This window comes from Arvicola amphibius, chromosome 9 (assembly GCF_903992535.2).
Source record: "Arvicola amphibius chromosome 9, mArvAmp1.2, whole genome shotgun sequence".
Lineage (NCBI taxonomy): Eukaryota > Metazoa > Chordata > Mammalia > Rodentia > Cricetidae > Arvicola > Arvicola amphibius.
Genome location: NC_052055.2, coordinates 72,629,345 through 72,652,497, shown reverse-complemented (window position 1 = coordinate 72,652,497; position 23,153 = coordinate 72,629,345). Strand labels below are relative to the sequence as shown.

Below are 23,153 nucleotides of genomic sequence, written 5' to 3'. Positions count from 1 at the left end.
ACATAGGGTGTCAGAACTAGAGAAGTGCCAAATGGCCTCTTTGGTAAGGCACATAAGCTTGAGGACCTGAGCTTGGATCCCCAACACCCACATAAAAGCTAGGCACATTGACCTAAACCTGTAATCTCAATGCGGGGAGACAGAGACAAAAGAATCCCAAGGGCTTGCTGACCAACCAGTCAAAACTCCAGGCTCAGTGAACAAACTTGTCTCAAAATATAAGGTGGGAAGTAATTGAGAAAGATACTCAATATTGATCTCTAACCTCCATACCCACATGTACACACACAAACCTATACACATGTACACTATACATACATATACACACAAAGAAGTTTCAAGTAACACATAATATCTAAGTGGCATAGAGATACCCTTAAAAATACTATTTGTATGCTGCTGCATCGAGGCCAATAGTGAGAATCATTGCCCCAGATATACAGAGCACATCTTGATCCCCCAGGTGACTCAGAGATGGTGGCATTTGTATACCTCTTCCCCTGTTGACTTAGGGATAGCTAGATTCTAGGCGAGGCACTGCTGGTTTAAAGGACCTTTTAAGGGAAATACATCAAACCCAAGAAAGAAAATTTAACCACTTTGACCGTATCCAGAGGTTATAAAGAGAAAATGGAAGACTTGTTATGAAATGGTTCATTTCTACTTTTAAGTAGAAATGAGTTAGGCTCACACTCAGCTCTTGCCAATGAGAACATTAGCACAGACCTCTAGACTATTAGATAATCCCTGTATTTGGCTTGAAGAAGGCATGCCTGCTACTCATTTGGAGTGGAGCTGTAACATCATTCTGGAAATGGTTCCCTTTGTGTGTGCAGAATCACACATGTGCTCTTTCTTGTGTGTGCACCTGTCCACACAGACTTAGCATGCATAAAGCTATCCAAGTATGTCTTTCTCCCTTTCCCTATTACATTGGCCCAGAAAGAGGCTTCTGTGTAGTAAGAACCGTGACTGTTAATGATGCTCCCGAGCCTACTGTGTTCCGTGCATAGACAGGATGCACAGGAGAGTGAAAGTTCTAGGGAACGGCTCCCTGGCATTCTATCATCCTTACAAAGACTTTTCCTTTGAGATATGATTTCAGTTTTGCACCCACATTCTTTTATTGAGTTTGTATGCCATAACCACAGGTACTTACACTTTGGTGTCTGCATGGCTTCCTCCCTTCTTTCACTTTTGGGTTTTTTTTTTCTTGTTTGTTTGTTTGTCTGTTTGAGATAGGATCACTCTATGTGGCCCTGGCTGTCCTGGAACTCATTGTGTAGACCATCCTGACCTATAACTCACAGAGATCTGCCTGCCTCTGACTCCCGAATACTGGAACTAAAGGGGCGCATTACTTTGAGTGTCATCTTGTCAGAGAGGCACCAATGTCCACCTATCTCTGTCCCTTTCCTCGGCAGTATTTTTCTTCATAGCACTTATCTGCCCTGCATTTATACCTGTGTGTGTATCAGCCCACTAGAAATAAGAGCATTTGATAATATATCCCCACTCTCTTTATGGCTGCCAAAGGCACTTCATCAGTAATTCTGAATTAATGAACAAGCTTATAATCAGATATCAGCGAGGAACACATTTGAACATAAATGTTCCTGGAGCAAGAAGCCTTGTAGTAAGAGTGGGGCATTCCCAAACTCAAACACCTCCTGAGTCCTGTATGCAGAGGGAATACATATCTTGGATGTTTTTCAATGATAAGAGAAACTAGTGTGATTAATAAAATTCAATTAATCATGTTACTGAAGACTTTCACTACATACTTTCTGTTTGTGGCTACCAGAAGGACAACTATGCCAGTGAGGGTGTCCATACATTTTTCCTCAGATATCATTTTTCACTATTATGTAGTTTTTTTATTTAGTATTTTTTTTATTAAAAATTTCCATCTCCTCCCCTCCTCCTCCCCATTCCCTCCCCTCCCTTCCACCCATACCCCCACTCCCTCTCCAAGCCAAAGAGCCATCAGGGTTCCCTTCACTATGTTAAGTCCAAGGTCCTCCCAACTCCCCCTAAGTCCAGGAAGGTGAGCAACCAAACTGACAAGGCTCACAGTGAGCCCGTCCATGCTGTAGTGTTCAAGCTCATCGCCGTTGTCCTTGGTTTCTCAGTCCTCCTCCACCGTCAGCCACATTCAGAGAGTCCGATTTGGTCCCCTGTTCCATCAGTCCCATTCCAACTGGACTTGGTGGTCTCCCGTTAGATCTGTTTCACCGTCTCAATGGGTAAACACACCCCTCACGGTCCTGACTTCCTTGCTCATGATCTCCCTCCTTTTATTCCTCATCAGGACCTTGGGAGCTCAGTCCGGTGCTCCTATGTGGGGCTCTGTCATTTTCTCCATTCAATGCCAGGTGAAGGTTCTATGGTGATAAGCGAGATATTCATGAGTATGGCAATAGGATCTGGACATTTCTGGCACCCTCTCCTCAGCTGCCCAAGGAACTAGCTGGGGGCATCTTCCTGGACACCTGGGAACCCTTCTAGAGTCAAGTCTCTGCCAACCCTAGAATGGCTCCCTTAATTAAGATATATAATTCCTTGTTCCCATATCCACCCTTCCTATATCCCAACCATCCCATTCCCCCAAGCTCTCCCCATCCTCCACTTCACACTTTTCTCTCCCCATCCCCCCATCCCCCCATCCCACCCCACCCCCAAGTTCCCATTTTTTGTCCGGCAATCTTGTCTACTTCCAATATCCAGGAGGATAACTATATGTTTTTCTTTGTATTTACCTTCTTATTTAGCTTCTCTAGGATTTTTTACAAATTATAGGCTCGATGTCTTTTATTTATGGCTAGAAACCAATTATGAGTGAGTACATCCCATGTTCATCTTTTTGGGCCTGGGTTACCTCACTCAAGATGGTGTTTTCTATTTCCATCTATTTGCATGCAAAATTCAAGATGTCATTGTTTTTTACTGCCAAGTAGTACTCTAATATGTATATATTCCACACTTTCTTCATCCATTCTTCCACTGAAGGGCATCTAGGTTGTTTCCAGGTTCTGGCTATTACAAATAATGCTGCTATAAACATAGTTAAACAAATGCTTTTGTAATATGATTGGGCATCTCTTGGGTAAATTCCCAAGAGTGGGATTGCTGGGTCCTGGGGTAGGTTGATCCCGAATTTCCTGAGAAACCTCCACACTGCTTTCCAAAGCGGTTGCACAAGTTTGCATTCCCACCAACAATGGATGAGTGTACCCCTTACTCCACATCCTCTCCAGCAAAGGCTATCATTGGTGTTTTTGATTTTAGCCAATCTGATAGGTGTAAGATGGTATCTCAACGTTGTTTTGATTTGCATTTCCCTGATTGCTAAGGACATTGAACATGCCCTTAAGTGTCTTTTGGCCATTCGAACTTCTTCTGTTGAGAATTCTCTGTTCAGTTCAGTGCCCCATTTTTTAATTGGGTTAATTAGCATTTTAAAGTCTAGTCTCTTGAGTTCCTTATATATTTTAGAGATCAGACCTTTTTCTGTTGCGGGGTTGGTGAAGATCTTTTCCCAGTCAGTAGGCTGCCTTTTTGTCTTAGTGACAGTGTCCTTTGCTTTACAGAAGCTGCACAGCTTCAGGAGGTCCCAATTATTCAATGTTGCCCTTAATGTCTATGCTGCTGGGGCTATACGTAGGAAGCGGTCTCCTGTGCCCAAATGTTGTAGAGAACTTCCCACTTTCTCCTCTAACAGGTTCAGTGTGTTCAGATTGATATTGAGGTCTTTAATCCATTTGGACTTGAGTTTTGTGCATGGTGACATCCAGTTATAGCAGCACCATTTGTTGAAGATGCTTTCATTCTTCCATTGTGTGCTTTTAGCTCCTTTATCGAAAATCAGGTGTTCATAGGTTTGTGGGTTAAGATCCGGGTCTTCTATTCGATTCCATTGGTCGACTTCTCTATTTTTATGCCAATACCAAGCTGTTTTCAATACTGTAGCTCTGTAATAGAGTTTGAAGTCAGGGATGGTAATGCCTCCAGAAGTTATTTTTTGTATAAGATTGTTTTGGCTATCCTGGGTTTCCTGTTCTTCCATATAAAGTTGATTATTGTCCTCTCAAGATCTGTGAAGAATTTTAATGGGATCTTTAAGGGGGTTGCATTAAATCTATAGATGGCCTTTGGTAGTATTGCCATTTTTACTATGTTGATCTTCCCAATCCAAGAGCAAGGGAGATCCTTCCATTTTCTGGTATCCTCTTCAATTTCTTTCTTCAAAGACTTAAAGTTCTTGTCAAATAGGTCTTTCACTTCCTTGGTTAGAGTTACCCCCAAGATAGTTTATGCTGTTTGTGGCTATCGTGAATGGTGACGCTTCTCTGATTTCTTTCTCTGCTTCCTTATCCTTTGTATATAGGAGGGCAACTGATTTTTTGGAGTTGATCTTGTATCCCGCCACGATACTAAAGGAGTTTATCAGCTGTAGGAGTTCTTTGGTGGAGTTTTTGGGGTCACTTATGTACACTATCATATCATCTGCAAATAACGAAAGTTTAACTTTTTCCTTTCCAATTCGAATCCCCTTGATCCCCTGTGTTGTCTTATTGCTATTGCTAGAACTTCAAGCACTATATTGAAGAGATAAGGAGAGAGTGGACAGCCTTGTCGTGTTCCTGAATTTAGTGGGATGGCCTTGAGTTTCTCTCCATTTAATTTGATGTTAGCTGTCGGCTTGCTGTAAATAGCCTTTATTATATTTAGGAATGACCCTTGTATCCCTAACCTCTCCAAGACCTTTATCATAAAGGGGTGTTGAATTTTGTCAAATGCTTTTTCAGCATCTAATGAGATGATCATATGGTTTTTATCCTTCAGTTTATTTATTTTTTTTTTATTTCTTTTTATTTAGTTTTTTTTTTTTCGTAAAAATTTCCATCTCCTTCCCTCCTCCTCCCCCCTCCCTCCCCTCCTTCTCCCCTTTCTCTCCCCTCCTTCTCCCCCTTCCCTCCCCTCCCCTCCACCCATACCTCCCCTCCCTCCCTCTCAAGGCCAAGGAGCCATCAGGGTTCCCCACTCTATGCTAAGACCAAGGTCCTCCCAACTCCCCCCAGGTCCAGGAAGGTGATCGACCAAGCTGAGAACATGAGGGAGAAAGTCAGGAACGAGAGGGGTGCGTTCACTCATGGAGACGGTGGGACAGAACTAATGGGAGATCACCAACTCCAGTTGGAATGGGACTGATGGATCATGCGACCAAACCCGTCTCTCTGAGTGTGGCCAACAGCGGGGGCTGACTGAGAAGCAAAGGACAATGGCTCTGGGCTCTGATTGTTCTTCATGGACGGGCTCTGTGGGAGCCTTCAGTTTATTTATATGATGGATTACATTGATAGATTTTCATATGTTGAACCAGCCCTGCATCTCTGGGATGAAGCCTACTTGATCATAGTGGATAATTTTTCTAATGTGTTCTTGGATTCTGTTTGTCAGTATTTTATCGAGAATTTTTGCATCGATGTTCATGAGTGAGATTGGCCTGTAATTCTCTTTCTTGGTTGAGTCTTTGTGTGGTTTAGGTATCAGGGTAATTGTAGCTTCATAAAAGGAATTTGGCAATGACTGTTCTGTTTCTATATTATGAAATACCTTAAGGAATATAGGTATTAGGTCTTCTTGGAAGTTCTGGTAGAATTCTGCGTTGAAACCATCTGGTCTTGGGCTTTTTTTGGTAGGGAGGTTTCTGATAACAGTTTCTAATTCTTCGCGACTCACAGGACTATTTAGATTGTTCACCTGGTCCTCGTTTAACTTTGGTATATGGTACTTATCTAAAAAAAGTGTCCATTTCTTTTACATTTTCCAATTTTGTGGCATAAAGTCTTTTGTAGTAAGATCTAATGATTCTCTGAATTTCCTCTGTATCTGTGGTTATGTCCCCCTTTTCATTTCTAATCTTATTAATATGTGTGTTCTCTCGCTGCCGTTTGATTAGTTTGGCTAAGGGTTTGTCAATCTTGTTGATTTTCTCCAAGAACCAGCTTTTTGTTTCATTGATTCTTTGGATTGTTTTCTGTGTTTCTATTTTGTTGATTTCAGCCCTCAGTTTGATAATTTCCAGTCTTCTACTCCTCCTAGGTGAGTCTGCTTCTTTCTTTTCTAGAGCTTTCAGGTGTGCTGTTAAGTCTCCAATGTGTGCTTTCTCCGTTTTTCTTAAGTGGGCACTTAGTGCTATGAATTTTCCTCTTAGCACTGCTTTCATAGTGTCCCAAAGGTTTGAGTATGTTGTGGTTTTATTTTCATTAAATTCAAGGAAGACTTTAATTTCTTTCTTTATTTCTTCCTTGACCCAGCTGTCGTTCAGTAGTTGACTGTTCAGTTTCCATGAGTTTGTAGGCTTTCTGGGGGTAGCATTGTTGTTGAATTCTAATTTTAATCCATGGTGATCCGATAAGATGCAGGTGGTTACTAATATGTTTTTGTAACTGTGGAAGTTTGCTTTGTTACCAAGTATATGGTCAATTTTCAAAAAGGTTCCATGTGCCACAGAGAAGAAGGTATATTCTTTCCTGTTTGGGTGGAATGTTCTATAGATGTCTGTTAAGTCCATTTGGTTCATTACCTCTATTAAGTCTCTTAATTCTCTGTTAGGTTTCTGTCTGATTGACCTGTCCATTGGTGAGAGAGGAGTGTTGAAGTCTCCCACTATCAGTGTGTTCTAGTAATGTTTCTTTTACATATGTGGGTGCTTTTGTATTAGGGGCATAGATATTCAGGATTGAGACTTCATTCTGATGGATTTTTCCTGTAATGAGTATACGGTGTCCCTTTCCATCTCTTCTGATTGATTTTAGTTTGAAGTCAACTTTGTTAGAAATTAGTATGGCCACACCGGCTTGTTTCTTAGGTCCATTTGCTTGATAAACCTTTTCCCAACCCTTTACTCTGAGTAGGTGTCTGTCTTTGTGGTTGAGGTGTGTTTCTTGTAAACAGCAGAATTTTGGATCCTGTTTTCGTATCCAATCTCTTAGCCTGTGCCTTTTTATAGGTGAATTGAGTCCATTGATATTAAGTGATATTAATGACCAGTAGATGTTAACTCCGGTTGTCATTTTTTATTTGGTAGTAGAGATTGTGTGTTTCCTTTCTTTGAGATGTGCTGGTGAAGGGTCACTAGATGTCTGAGTTATTTTGGGCAATGCTGGACTCCTTTGTTTGTGAATTCCCTTCTATTACTTTCTGTAAGGCTGGATTTGTGGCTACGTATTGTTTAAATTTGTTTTTATCTTGGAGTATTTTGTTTTCTTCATTTATAGTGAATGAAAGCTTGGCTGGGTATAGTAATCTGGGCTTGTATCCATGGTCTCTTAGTTTCTGCAAAACATCTATCCAGGACCTTCTGGCTTTCATGGTTTCCATAGAGAAGTCAGGTGTTAGTCTGATAGGTTTACCTTTATATGACTTGACCTTTTTCCTTTGCAGCTCTTAATATTCTTTCTTTATTCTGTATGTTTTGTGTTTTGATTATAATATGGGAAGGGGATGATTTTTTTTTGATCCAGTCTATTTGGTGTTCTGTAAGCTTCTTGAACCTTAATAGGAATATCTTTCTTTAGGTTTGGGAAGTTTTCTTCTATAATTTTATTAAATATATTTTCTTGGCCATTGAGCTGTAATTCTTCTCCTTCTTCTACGCCTATTATTCTTAGGTTTGGTCTTTTTAATGTGTCCCAGATTTCCTGAATGTTTTGTGATGACAATTTGTTGGATTTGCTGTTTTCTTTGATCAGTGCGTTTATTTTCTCTATGGTATCTTCAGAATCTGAGATTCTTTCTTCTATCTCTTGTATCCTATTGGTTATGCTTGTTTCTGTAGTCTCTGTTCGTTTACATAGATTTTCCATATCCAGCTGGCCCTCGGTTTGTGTTTTCTTCCTTGCCTCCATTTCAGTTTTCAAGTCTTGCACTGTTTCCATTATCTGTTTGATTGTTTTTTCTTGGTTTCCTAGGATATCATTCACGGATTTACTTAATTCTTCAAACTTTTTGTTATTCTTCTCGTCCATTTCCTTAAGGGAGTTTTTCACCTCCTGTTTAAGGGACTCTATTACTTTCATAAAGTCAGTTTTTTCTTCTTCTTCTTGATTAGTGTGTTCAAGTCCTCCTGTTATAAGTTCGCTGGGTTCTGGTGCTTTCATGTTGTTTTTCAAATTGTTGGAGGAATTCTTGCATTGGCGTCTGCCCATTTCTTCCTCTGAATAATCCCCTTTGGGTCTTCTTTTAGAAGTTCAATTCACCCCAATGAATTCAATTCACTCACCCCAATGAATGATGGATCTTCTGGTAGACAGTCAGGTCTTCTTGCAGGCCAAGCAGCTCACTGACAAAGGGCCTACCTTGCTGCAGGCAGGCTATTGAAACAGGGGACCTCCCACCAGCCGGCCTGGGTACACTCAATTCCAGGTCCAGGTGCTCAAACAGGCTGAGCTGTGGGATTTTGTGGCCCCAAAGATGGGAGGATGAAGGGGGGTTCTGGGTGCAAGCTGGGAAGGGACAGGAAGAGAGAGGCAGTATCCAGGGAGAATAACCCCTGCAGGAAGAGCAGGAAGTGTGGGGGTGGGGTGGGGAATGTCGGTGGTCCCTCTCCGGGCAGCTGCCGCGGTTCAGACACTCACTCACTCCAATGAATGAACTATTATGTAGTTTTGTAATGTCCCATTATACTCTACAAAGATGGAGTTACTGATTCTAGGTATAGTAAGAAAAAAAAAGATATGGACTTGATCTTACTAACTGATGTAAGTCCATTATCAAGAACTTCACTTCGAGGCTCAGGATGTAGCCTAATTTGTAGAGTGCTTGACTAGGATGCATGAAGCCTTGGGTATGATCCCCAGCATGGCATAAAGCCAAATGTGTAATCTGCACATATAATCCTAGCACTTGGGCGGTAGAAGCAGGACCAGATAGTTCGAGACTAGTCTGTACCTACATGAGACCTGGACTCAAAAAGAAATTGCTTTTAAAACTGCAGGCTTGCCGGGCCGTGGTGGCGCACGCCTTTAATCCCAGCACTCGGGAGGCAGAGGCAGGCGGATCTCTATGAGTTCGAGGCCAGCCTGGTCTACAAGAGCTAGGTCCAGGACAGGATCTAAAAGAGCTCCAGAGAAACCCTGTCTCGAAAAACAAAAAAAAACAACAAAAAAAAATTAAATAAAACTGCAGGCTTTCCTTTGGAGTCCAAGAATTGGTACTGGCTCTATCTTGAAGATAGTGCTGTAGGGTCTTCCTTCCAGGCTTATCATTCAGTAAAATGTTTTTGTTAATGCACTTTGAAAAAAACAGTCTTTGTTTCAAGTGACAGTGACACCCTCACCCTACTGTAAAAGCTAGATGGGAAATGTTTCTGGCAGGTAGAAGTAGAGCTGATCTCATGTTGATCCTCTCATCCCAAGCACGCATGCCAACATTGGCAAGACATTTGTTTCTGATTCAGGATCTGAGGGCTTCAGCAATGGCCTCCACTTCCAGGCTAGCTGGATTGAAGCTGGATGCCTTCTTGCACATCACGCAAATCTGTACGAGGAAATGGTCCGAGGAAGTAGATGCCATTGGGATTAGTTTTCTAGGACCACTGTGACACAGTAGCACCCACTGAGTGGCTTAAGCCAAAGATAACATTGTCACACTGCTCTGGAGGCCAGAGGTCTGAACCTATGCTTGGCTCTTGCTGTGAGCTGAAGACAAATCAGTCCATGCCTTTTGTAGCTTTCAGTGGTGACCTGTGGTTCTTGGTATTCTCTGGCTTGTGAATGAAATCACTCCAGTCTCTGCCTCTGCCCTTCCATGGTGACTTCCTGAATCTGCCTGCCTCTTCCTAAAAGGACACCAATGGTGTCAGGACTACCCTAATGACCTCAGATTAATCAAATTACATCTGAAAAGAGCCTATTTTCAAATAAAGGCACATTCACTAGTGTGAGGGACTGGTATCTTTTTGAAAAACCTGTTGAAATTATACAATTACCATTCTATCAAGCCACAAGTAAGATAAGCTGCCCCACCTGCCACAGTACTGAGAATAAATGCCCTTAGAATGGGATATCCAAATCATCCCCTCCAAAGCTTGGGGAGCACTGCCAGTGAAGGGTCAGAAGGAACATGAGGACCCCGAGCAGGGTGGAGTGGTGTAGAACCCTGACTTCAGACATGGTGTGACTGTTGCAACTCTTCAACACACAGCACCTGTGATCAGCTGCATACAATCTGTGCAAGACGGAACCCAATTGTGGAGGAGGTGGGGCTTATGTGACCCCTCTCCTCTCTGAGGATTTAGAGACATTAATGGTTGGTGGTTTCACTATTTGTTCCATGATGTAGTCCCAGGGAAGGTACGCATCATCCTGTAAACAAACCCTCACCCTTGACTCTGTAAACAATGCTATTGAAACTCACTGGATCACATACACACCCGAAAACATGAAAGTAGAAGAGTAGCCTTGGTAGGAAGGGGATAGGGATCAATGAGGGGACTGGGGGAGGGGGGACAAAAAGGTAACAGGAATGATACGAATATAATGAAACCCATTATTATATATAATTAATGTATGCTAATAAAAGCATTAGGAGATTATCAGCAATATATGAACCATACAAGTAGCCTTGTTGAGTTTATCATGATGAAACACACTGAAAAAGGAACAGTTCAGTATGACACTTGTCAAGTGATAGGTCCACAAATTTGCCATCGTTGCCTCTTTGTTATCAGCAGAACAGAAATTTTTGACATTTTTGAAAAACATTAATTACAGAATAACTGTAGAACAATGACTGCATAAAATGAAGTGGGGATCAGGAAGCTGATCTTTGGTACCATTTCACCTCTACACTCAACAGCCAGCTCTCAAGACACCTGGGATGAGACTTCATGCTGGAGACTTTTTTTTTTTTTACTTTTTTATTTTTTATTGTTTTTTATTTTATTGAGCTATACATTTTTCTCTGCTCCCCTCCCTTCTTCTTCCCTTCTCTTTAGCCCTCTCCCATGGTCCCCATGCTCCCAATTTGCTCAGGAGATCTTGTCTTTTTTCTACTTCCCATGTAGATTAGATCCATGTCTGTCTCTCTTAGGGTCCTAGTTGTTGTCTAGTTTCATTGGGATTGTGAATTGTAGGCTGTTTTTTTATGTCTAAAAGTCAATTATAAATAAGTACATATGATATTTGTCTGTCTGGGTCTGGGTTACCTCACTTAATATAATGTTTTTGTAGATCCATTTGCCTGAAAATTTCAAGATGTCATTATTTTCTTTCTGCTGTGTAGTACTCTGTTGTGTAAGTGTACCACATTCCCCTTATCCATTTTCAGTTGAGGAGCATTTAGGTTGTCTTCAGGTTCTGGCTATGACAAACAATGCTGCTATGAACATGGTTGAGCACATGTCCTTGTGGCACGATGGAGCATCCTTTGGGTATATACCCAAAAGTGGTATTGCTGAATCTTGAGGAAGGTTGTTTCCTAATTTTCTGAGAAATCACCATACTGATAGCCAAAGGGGCTGTATCAGTTTGTACTCCCACCAGCAATGCAGGAGTGTTCCCTTTACCACACATCCCCTCCCATGCTGGAGACTTTAGAAGCTCAACACTAGCTCACTGAGTCCTCTGCCTTTGAACAGCAGGATCTTGTCATACTCTACTAGGATGGCCCACCCATGCTCTGGGGCATGGCCAGTGTGATTCATAACTATTTTAGATTTTATTATATCTTATTATAATTATAATCAAAAATAAATGTGTAATGCAAATACATGTGCTTGATGCTTACTCAGACCTTGCATTTTGCCAGATACTTCCATATTCCAAACTTAAATTTCTCCAGAGTTAAGTCATAGTATCATGTTTTAAGATATTACAACTTTCATTGATTTTCCACTAAAGCCTTACTTTCTAATGTCTGCATATAGTTATGCTTATCTGAATTGGAAAGAAGGCAGAGTCTCCATATGTTCATTTCAGCGTGGGTTGCTAAAGATAGAACAGTCAGTGCCTGAAAATGGCCTGGATTGAGTAAATTAGCAGAATCACAAAGGGAAACCACGATAGGAAATAGTTTTACACACGTAATTGCTGAAATCCTCTAGTGAATGTGTCAGTCTGTACTAACTAAATAAATTTGTTTATAGACATGCTCTGTATTAGCTTCCACTCTTTTACAGCCCTTTGCCAAACAAAATTCCACTAGAAGTAGGATGTTCACACCCGACTAGGGGTTTCTTGGATAAATATTTTTACTATATGGAGACCAAAACCACTTTTACAAATTTCAAACTTTGATTGAAATACTATATTTCTTTACGTTTTGGTATTTTTCTCTCTCTCCCATCTTTTCTCCTGGCATCTCTGTGTATGAGCTTCCCTCCTCTCACTTCCCACAGCTCTGGTGTACAGGATGCTGGCTGCAGTCGCAGGAGGACAGCCGGGCTGGTGAATGGGGGACTAGTCTGCCTGTCACTGCCATCAGCAAATGATCTGGAGAGGCACAGACAGGTCCATTCACAACCTAGCTAAAGTGGTTCTGAGTCCTTCCAGGGTGGAGCCTGTCCATCCTGAGGCTGTGCTTTGTGGACTACTGTTTCCCTTTCACTTGAGGGCTGCATGAGCAGCATACAGCAAGGGAGAGTCTTCCCGGCTTCCAAGATCTAGTAAAAGTTCATGAAACGTCAGACACGATCTTTTGTAAAAATGACTCTGATTCCGCCTTGGCTAATTCGCTCTAGAATTGGTGCTGAATTTTGCATAGGCCTTCTAAATACCTGTTGTTGACTAATGAGATTACATATTTTGAGATTATTCTTAATTAGAATTATCTCTATTAAAATTGCAACTAGGCCACTTGTTTTCTATAAATACAAATCTCCTTGCTGTCTTTAAAATAATATGATCAGTACACAATTGATTTAGACAATGTCATGACAAAGGGGATCTAGGCCTATGCAAGAACTTAATTACTGTGGACTCCAAAAGCTCAGCTATAGAATTAACCAGTACCTAATAACAATAGCACTGTCCTACTGCACCGCATTGGAGACTCCCATAAATACTGTTTCTCTCTTGAGATGATTCCATGGACCAGATTATTTGGTCATTTAACCTGAGATAGCTCTGTTCAGAGTAAGCTTTCACATATAGGAAACTCTTTGTTTATAATATTTTGGATGTAAAACTTCAAAATGACTAAAGCAAACTGTACCTGCTCATGGTAAGTTCCATTGGCTTCAATGTGTTAGAGAAATATAAGGGAATAATATTTGCAAATTAAAAGAATATGTTCTAGTGCTTCCAGAACACCTAAATCTGGGCAAAGATGTGAGGGCTTGGGAGAAGTGTGCCCTCCATTGTCAGTCCACAGCTGTTTGTTTAGTTTTCAAATAAATGCCGAGGAAGTAGTTTAAATTAACATAAAGGATTTATGCTATGTCCTAAAGCAGTGTTTCCAAACAATTAGTAGAATGCTGATCTATCAAGGATATTTCTTAGGTGACTTTGTTAACCTTCTCATGCAGACATTCTGGGTTGGCGTCTTCAATTTAATGTGTGTTCACCATAGATGACTAATTTATTATTTTTATTGTACATGCATCGGTGTTTTGCCATGGCTGTCAGGTCCCCTGGAACTGGAATTACAGAAAGTTAATGAGCTTCCATGTGGGTGCTGGGAATTGAACCTGGGTCCTCTGGAAGAGCAGTCAGTGCTCTTAACCACTGAGTCATCTCTCCAGCCCTATAGATGACTAAGAACAAAACAATCAAGCTGTTCCTTGGAATGTAACCTAGAGCATTTCCTTTCCCCATTTATCACCTTTCATCCATAGCTCAGCACTCAGCTGTGTCACTTCCTTCCAGAAGCCTCCTTAGCCAACACCATCCACCTCTGCTGCTCTCTAGTCTGATGACTGTTATTCTCTAGTGTGACCATCATCATGTTTGCCAACTCTTGTTCAGTATGTGTCTCCTGCATCAGACTGATCCCCACAGGAGACAGAACCACCCCTGTGGCCTTGCTCTATCTGCCATATGGTGCAGGGTTCATTAGATGGATGGGTGGATGGGTGGGTGGATGGATGGATGGATGGATGGATGGATGGATGGATGATAGGTTTATATATAAGCATGCCTTTTCATATGGCTACCAAATATAATCATAACTATTGTATTTTGATATCTCTTAATCTTTAGTTTTCATTATCTTCAAATTTTTTTGTGTTCATTATCTTCAAAAACTTCTAAGAGCCTGAATTATAAATGATTTGTTGTTCAATGAGGTTGGTATCAACCATTGGCAAGCAGGTTCTGACTCCTTATGTTGTGGTTTCTGATTGGCACAGGCCACTAAGGTAGTGTTTTAAGTTTTTGTTGTTGTTGTTGTTGTTTTGTTTTCTGTTTGTTCATTTGTTTGTTTTTCTTTCTGTCTTCTGCTAGGTATAAAGCGATAGGGGTGTTTGCCCTGATGGATTTCAGCCTTGTTTCAGTCTGCTTCTTTTTTTCTCTTCTCCTGCTTTCCTGTATCTGAATGAGAATGTTTACTGTGTGAAAAGGTTTACAGTGACATTCTGAAAGCATGATACTTGGTTTTGATTCTTTGTGGCCCACAATTGAGAGTCTGCCTTGCATTTCATGATCCACTTTGAATAGTGTTGAAGTTATTAAGACTCTGAGGACCCTTGGAGAAGGACAAAGGTACTTTGCCTTGTGAGATGGACATGAGCCTTTGGGCCAACAGGGATGGAATGTGGGGATTTAAGGCAATGTATGTGGATGTTAAACTGACAAGAGTGGACACATGATGATTAATCTTGTCAACTTGATTGGACTAAGAACTGCCTAAGAGATCAGTAAACATACCTTAGGGTGAGTCTGGGATTAACTATATGAAGGGACTCTCTGAATGTAGGCAGCACCACCCACTAGGCTGGGATTGTGCAGATAGAATAAAAGAAGGAAGTGGGAAAGTCCAGCTGCAGCAGGCATTTTCCATCTGCTTCCTGGCCAAGATAAGGAGCGTGGTCTTTGATGGCCCTCTGCCATGATGAACTGAATCCTCCAAAAGCATGAGACAAAATAAACTGCAACCTTTTAACTTGTCTTTCTCAGATGTCACAGCAAGAGGAAATCAACTCACATGCCAGGCCTACCGTATCTTGCTTACCATGACATCCTCACATTCTATACGTTTTGCTGGAAATAGCTAGATTTTATTTTGAATTAATTACCATATGAGGTGAAAGATAAGAATCTTGTTTCATTCTTCTGCATATGGCTACCCAGTTTTTCCAGGGCCGCCTTTCCAAGAGGCTGCCTTTTCTTCAGTGTATGTTTTGGACAACTTTGTCGAGAATGCATTGGCATACATGGGTGTTTTTGTTTCTATGTTTTCTGTTAATGTTTGTATGTAGGTTGTACCAGTCTTGTGCTGTTTTGCTTACCATGGCTCTGCAGTATTTCTTGAAATCAAATATTATGGTGCCTCTAGCTTTGTTCTTTTGCACAAGCTCTTTAGTGTCTTTAGAGTTTGCCTATGAATTTCAGAGTTGTTTCTCCAACTCTGTGAAGAGGAGGAGTAACACTGAATCTGCAAACTGCTGTGTTAAAATGTGGACATTTTAACAGTCAGCTCTCCCAACCGTGAACATGGAATCCCATTCTGTCTTTGAGTATCTTCTTTGACTGTTATCATTGTTTTGTTACTTACACTATAGAGGTCTTTGTTAAGTTTCTTCTTGTATAGTCTAATTTTTTATTCTGTCATGAATGGAATTGCTTTTCATTTCTAAACCAACAAATCATTAGTGAAGCTATTTTATATGTTTATTTTGCATCTGCTACCTTAATGAATTTATTAATTTAAAGGGTTTTGTGGCATAATTAGGTTTAGATGCATATAGGATCGTATCATCTGCAAACAGATCACTTAATATCCTCCTTTCCTATTTTTATGTCTTTTTCTTGCCTAATTGCCAAACTCTTAGTGCTGTACCAAATAAAAGTGAGACTATCCAACCTTGTTTGCTGTTGATGTTATGATATTGTCTATGGATCTTTTCTATCTAGCCCTTATTTGATGAATTCTGATACTGTAGATGGAATTTTCTGTCTCACCCAGTCTCACAACCATTCAGTACCAAATAAACCACAGAGGCTTATATTAATTATAAACTGTTTGGTCTATTGCTTAGGCTTATTACTAACTAGCTCCTTACAACTTAAATTATTCCATAATTCTTATCTGTGTTTAGCCATGTGGCCTGGTACCTTTTCACACTAAGGCTTTCTCATCTTGCTTCCTCTGCATCTGACTGATGACTGCATCTCTGCCTTTCCTCTTCCCAGAATTCTCCTAGACTGGTTGCCTTGCCTATACATCCTGCCTGGTTACTGGCCAATCAATGTTTTATAAACCAGTATAAGTGACAAATCTTTACAGTGTGCAAGAGCATTATTCTACAGCATGATATGCCTGTGCCTACTTTCTTTTTTATCATGAAGGAATGTCGAATCTTATCAAATGTTTTTTCTATTTAACAAGATGATTGTTTTTATCCTTCATTCTTTTAATGTGATATGTTATGTTTGTTGGGCATGTGTTGAATAGCCATCATATCCCTGGATTGAAACTATTTCCATTGTAGTGTATGATCTTTTTGATGTGCTGCTGAATTCAATTAACTCCTAAGCATTGGTTATTCCCTGAACACAGAAAGATAAATCAAATAGCAAATCCATGCCTTCAGGGGGCAATTGGTCAATTAAGAGAAATGAGAATTAATGGATGATAGAACTGAGCCCCCTCCCATTGATTTTTCTGGTAAGAGCTCCTGCCAGTTTGGCACTTTTTACATGTATTATACATGTGTTTGCTGCTTGGGATAATGGTAGACCTCTGTATTTTGATTATGTATAAAGTAGCTGAATAGAAGCTTCCTATTAGTGGCATTAATTATTAACTTTTAATGTGTTTAAGTACATACTGTATTATGGAAAGACTGGTATTTACATGGGAATTATATACTTTTTCATCCCATCAAATTTATAAGGTTGATATTTATAAAAACCTTTTCTGTTCTAATATACAATATGGCTTATATCCGCCACTTAATTAATTTGCTTAATAAGAACAATAACAGAAGAACTAACACATTTCTTATGTAATTTTAAGTGACTTGGGTAATTAGGAATGATAACATCTAATAACTGCATTTGGAAAGTTATGTATTTAGAAGGCCAAACCAAATTGGCAATATCCCAAGCATTAGACCACAACCCTCACAAAATGACAAAAATGTATGGTGACACAGACTTGTAAGCCCAGTGCTTGGAAGGCTGACCCAGAAGGATAGAGTCTGAGGCCAGCCTGAGTTATAGAGTAAGACTCCTCCCCAGAGGCAGGCCAGCAAGTCCTTCTAGGTTTATAAGGCCCAGAGTACTTACAATAGAAAAGGTTTTAATGCTATATCTTTTTTTTCTCATTTTGCCAGTCAAAGAAGACTTCTTATTTAAAGGGCATGCTCCCCTGCTGCTCTCAGATCAAGGCTATGCCATCTGACTGGGTCCCACCATGACTTTCACAGGTATCTGTAACAGGAGGGAAGAATAGAAAAGGAAAACGTCTAATGAAGAGTTGGCACATTTACAAAATTATCCATCATATGGTTCATTTTAGATTCTCTGAAATATCAGAGTTGGAATGAAATTATCAAAAGGAGAAAAGTCACATGGCAGTGTTGCAAACACTGATTTATTCATTATAATTAAATCTCTTGGCCATAGGCATTCATAGAGCAGCAAAGAAAGGAGGCATATTTTATCTTTTAAGAAGCGATTGCTTAGCTTTGATATGAAGTCCCAGAGCTTCAAAGATTATTGTATTAAAGCAAAGCAATATGCTCTCAGGACAGTCATTTCCTTAGGCAAATGTAGGGACCAGGAAGGGACTCAAATTTTGAATCCAGCAAAGCCACAGGGGCATGGCTGAGTCTGAGCATATGGGGTGTGTAGATCTGAGGCAGTCTTTCTCAAATTTGAAACAACTTGATACGATCTCCAGTATTGCTTCCAGAGGGGAGATAAAGAAAAGGCTAGTTCACTCCATAAAAATGGAGTTTTATTCAGTCATCCGGCAGTTGCAGGAAACTGGAAGGATCTGAAGATCAGGCTAAGCAAAGTAAGCTGACAGATGCTGGATGTTTTCTCTCATGGACAGAGTCTGCTAATGTATAAATGTGAGTGGATGTGAAGGACCAGCGAAAGGGGACGGTGATGGGCAAGCATTAGCATACACGTGGATCTGTATGAAAACACAAATCTGATCCTTTCTAGGCTTGCTAAGCCATTAATGAAAATATTAAAAACTGAATGAAAAAAGTGTTTTAAAGGAAAAGATTGGTGGTGGACAAGCAACCTGCTTACTGAAAGGTGGAGGTAAGGTGGGACATAAAAGAAGTCAATTGTGTTGACACCATAACATGTAAAGCTCGGAAATTACCTACCTTCATAGCCTCAGCTCAACTGAACATTTCAGTGAGCCAAACATTAGTAAGGTCTGATGAAAACCTTTGCTCCCAGTTCAATCCACTGCCTCCCTGACATTCCCAGCAGAGCAATGCAGAGCTATAGAAGCCAGTCTCACCCCTGTGGAACAAAGCACTCAGGAGACCATCCATGGCGTAAAGTCTGCCCTACATTTAGTAAATGTATATTCCAAACCTTTTCTATTGTCACCAGCTTTCAGACCAATCAACCAACTGCAGCTGACCCAAGCAGGCTGTGGCATGTGTCTACCCTTGAGTCAGACACCAGACACAGCCTTGGTAAGACTTCATCAGAAGCACGAGTGTCTCAAAGGTCCCAAAGATACACACATTCACTGTGCAGAAGCCCCGTCCAATGATAGCTTAACTGTTTGGATATTTCATCCATTTATCAAAATTATGACTTGCAGCACTCAGGGGTGGAATGACCTCCCAGCATTGTGAATCCTGTACAAGAGTCAGAAATGGGGCAGAAGCTTCCAGCTTCCCTCCTGTACTGCCTGGGGCATTAAGTCTCTACCCCTGACTCCCTCTACTTTTGTTCTACTCCCAGGGGCTCTTAACCTAGAAAAAGCATTTCTTTCCTTACATCTATTTTCCCTGTTGAAGATAAACACATAGCTGGACAGAGTCAGGAGTGTGTACAAAGAGCCCCAAACTGGATCGGGGTCCCCAGGCTCTCCCTACAATGCCGTGGATGGGTCATTCCCTTTGGGCATTACCGTTTCATCTGCTAAAAATTGGGCTGTAAAAGTTCACACAGATACAACTTAATTCCAGTACTATTGTTCCTTGATTCTAAATGTTAGCAAAGGGTTTATTCAACTTAGTTTCACAGGCTTATTTTCTAAATCCCTTTGTATATGGTATTAACATGTTGTGGCTGGCAACCTAGCTGTGTCCCTTAAGGGTGGCATTTCAGCATCTGGAAAGGGAAACACAGTGAGTAGTCTGTAGACAACTTAAAGTAAGACACATTACACAGAAGTAAAGTAACACAGTACCCAGTCGTCTGGGGAGCAGCCGTACCGTGAGCACTAAGTTCATCAGATCTCATGTTGGGTTATCACTGAGAACTACTGTTTATTGCCTGATCACAACAGATTCTGGAAGTGGCCATTTGTGGACAAACCATCTTGGGTCCTGTTAATGATATAGTCAAGCTACGACCTTAGCAGCCCTCACTTCGTCCACTTTTTTTTCAAGGCAGGTTTCTCAATAGCCTGGGACTCACTAAGCAGCCAAGGGTAGCTGAGGACTCACAAAGTAGACAAGGGTCCAGGGATCTGCCTGTCTCTGATTCCCCAGCACCAAGGTTACAAGAACCTACCAACATGCCCTGCTTTTCTACTGACTGAGCCCTCCCTCCAGACAATATATTGTCCAACTTTGAAGACTTATTTGGTTTTGGTTTTTCTTTAAGCTCTCCAAGTGATTTTCATGTAGTTTTTTACATAGTATTCTTCATTGTAGCCTGGAAAATAAGTCCTGGTGGGAGTGCTTCCAAGCTAAAGGTGGTTGACCTCCAAGAACTGACCCTGCTCTCTTAAATACTTTTTCAGCTTGATAGACTTTAAATCTTAATTTACCCATAGGTCATGTTTAGCAAGAATTTTGTTGTGTCAATAGTAATCCAGATAGAATAAATTATGCTAGATTTGGGGATTGTTTAACTCTAAGACTGTGGAATATGGAAAGAATGTGGTCCCGTGTCTAAAATCCTGAAACGACCACTCAGTAGTCCTACAGTTGTAGAATATGCGACCCCTTGAACTGCCTGTGGCAAGGCTCACATTAGATGTCAGACATGGAAGCGCTTCATAAACCATAAAACCATGGATCCACACATTTTTTAATTTCTTCCCCTATATACTTTGAGAAATATAAAAAATCTCATGCTTTCTTATTTTTATTTAAAATTAAATATTGTTTATATTAAAAGCAAACAAAAAGGCCACTGTGTTCTCTCCTTTTCCTCTTTGAGAATGGCCCTTCGGTCACACATTTTTGAAAGCGTTGATGTGCAGTTGGAAGCACAGTGACAGCAGGGCTGTCCCAGTTGTGTCTGTGTCCTTGCACCACCCTGCATAGTGTGGTGCACCCAGCGCGGAGCTCAGGAAAGATCAGCCAAAGTCAAATTAAGCAAATGTATAGGAACTCAGTAGAACCCAAATCACCTCTGTTAGGCCTGCGAGAAGTGAAGTATTTGTAGGGGGTCAGGGCCTAGGACAGAATTATCACTCTTTTGTATGAAAAGTTTGAGAAGCAGAGAGCCATGGATATGAGAAAAAATGAAATCTAAGACTGAGCTAGGAAGAGGCTGGGGGAGGCTGGTCTGCAGTTACTGACCTGCCAAATGTGTGGTGCACAGATGTATTCAACAGTGAGTACGGAACTGCTCTAAAGACAGAAGTAAACTAATATAGAAGTTAAGTGTTTCACCAGCTTATCCATGTACAGATAACAGAACAGCATACTCTTCCGAAAGTGCAGCTCACACTTGTCAAACGCCCATGGCAATCATGCATCAGGGACTGCATACCAGGAAGTGTTTCTAGCGTCAGAAGCAGGATCCACTGCATTCTCCATTTTTAAAAAGGGTAAAAACAACCAGAAGTTTAAAAGGACAACTTGTAATTATAATCCTCATCTTAACAGCCCACTTTGAGAGATGCTACATTTACTTGAGCTTTCAAGAGATTTACAGAGTAGCAAGTGCCATTGAAAACAGCTTGATTTGATGAAAATGAAGCTCACAGGGTGGAGAGCAGGTGGCAGCAGGTTGGCTGGGGAAGTCTAATACTGTGGCTGGGGTCCTGGTTGTCTAGGCAGTGAATTTACAATCAGAAATGTGTGTAAAGATACGGGCCTGGGACTCATTCCTAGGATCTCACAGAAGTACGCTACAAAGCAACTCGTGAGAAAGTGTGTTCTGGAAGGCCTCACACCAGCAGTGTTTAAATTTAGTTTCCACATTCACAGCAGAAATACATGAAATTCAGTGACACAGAGGTGAGGTGTCTCTCTCCATCTTCCTGCAGAGTTGCTTTCTTTATGGGAAAATATGCCAAACTTGGGACGTTCCCATGCTTGGCCTCCATGGCTACAGCCATCCATCACACATCAAAAGACCAGAGCAGTGGTTCTGGGCAGGGCCCCTAGGGGGTGGGCTGGCTGACTTGTCCTTGCTGATCCCACATGCTTGTTTGTTCCTCTGTGTTAGAACCAGAAGAGAGCTCACAGGAACCGGGCTCAGCTCTAAGCCTGGCTTTCCCCTAGGCCTTGGCTGCTGGAGGAGCTTTCATTAAAGCCTGTGGTCTGTCTAATAGTGATAAACCAGATGTGAAGTGATTAGTGTCAGGAAAAGCCCCTTCCGACACTTAAGGAGCCACTCCTTCCCCCCACCTGGAAAGGTAAACCTGCTCCTTCCCCAGATAAACTAGCCAAGACTCCATCTCCCACTGAGCCTCCCTCCAGAGCAGAGGAGACCATGCAGCTATTCACCTGTAGGAAAAAACCTGCTTCACTCGCAGGTCCCCACATCTCCCTGGATGTTTCAAGTGTGAGGCTATAGAGGGGCTGCCATGTGTCAGTAAAATGTAAACTATCAGAGTCAAGAGCTGAAAGTATCACTCTGCCTTAAGCCTCTTGGAGGCACCATTGCTGGGCTCAGTCAAGGCTAAGCCCCTGGCCTTTGATGCTTTCTGTCCCTTCAAGCTCAGGGTGGCTCCTCCCAGTCAGTGAGCATGTTCTCCAGCAGTCTAGGAGGCAGACCCAGAATGTTGTATTTCTCATTAGAGTTTGCTTCAACTCAGAAACTTTCTGCCTCCATCACAGACGAAGAGAAAGGAACACACAGAGAGAACTAGGAGTGAAACTTAGAAGGATTTTTTTTCCATCTTACTAAGAAAGTTGTTGATTTGGTGTGAATTATGAGTAGTCTGTGTATCACTCTGGGTAACAATATTCTTCTCCATAAACATTTTGTCTCAATTTCTACTCTGATCTGTCTGCCTTCCTCCACTTTTGGGGTTAGGGTATTCTGGTTCCTCTGCATCCTTGAGGTGAACTGTTGGGGTCTGTGTGAGGTGTCTCTGTTGTTTTGAGGTGGAATTTGTTAGTGCCTTTGCTGACTTCTGTTGCATCCCTCTTGTTTGGTGTGTTGTCGTTTCCATTTGTTTCCGGAATGTCCGTTTCCCTCCAGCTCTTTCAGTACACTCATTGCTTGACGTCTCTTGTATACTCTACTTTCTTCCTGGTGATTCATAGTTCTGGTTATTGGCGTCTGAGCAGATAATATGATTTCAAGTTTTTTAAGTGTATTATGACTTCAGTTCTGATACAGCAGATGATTGGCCCTGGAGATTTCCAAATGCTGATGAGAGGAATGTGAATTCTGCCTCAGTAAAGTGTTCTGTAAATGTCTGTAAGATCCATTTACTTTACAACATGAGTCAGCTAAGATGTTTCCTTGTTGTGGAGCAGGAGGAACAGCCCAGTGGCTAAGAGCACTTTCTGCCTATGCAGAGGGCCTGGGGTCAAGTTCTCAGCACCCATAAGGCAGCTCATAACCATCTGTAACTCCACTTCCAGGGTGTCT

At 41.3% G+C, this 23,153-nt stretch overlaps 1 protein-coding gene across 7 annotated transcripts in view; it reads left to right on the top strand.

Annotated features, from left to right (window-relative positions):
• Supt3h (SPT3 homolog, SAGA and STAGA complex component) overlaps positions 1–23,153 on the top strand; it is a 367,984-nt gene that overhangs the window by 340,204 nt on the left and 4,627 nt on the right. The window contains exon 13 of one of the 7 annotated variants that reach the window (XR_006020875.1): positions 17,501–17,593. The exons of the other annotated variants lie outside the window; for them this stretch is intronic. The gene's annotated coding sequence lies outside the window, so the exon portion shown is untranslated. The remainder of the gene's footprint in view (positions 1–17,500; positions 17,594–23,153) is intronic. 7 annotated transcript variants of the gene reach the window in all.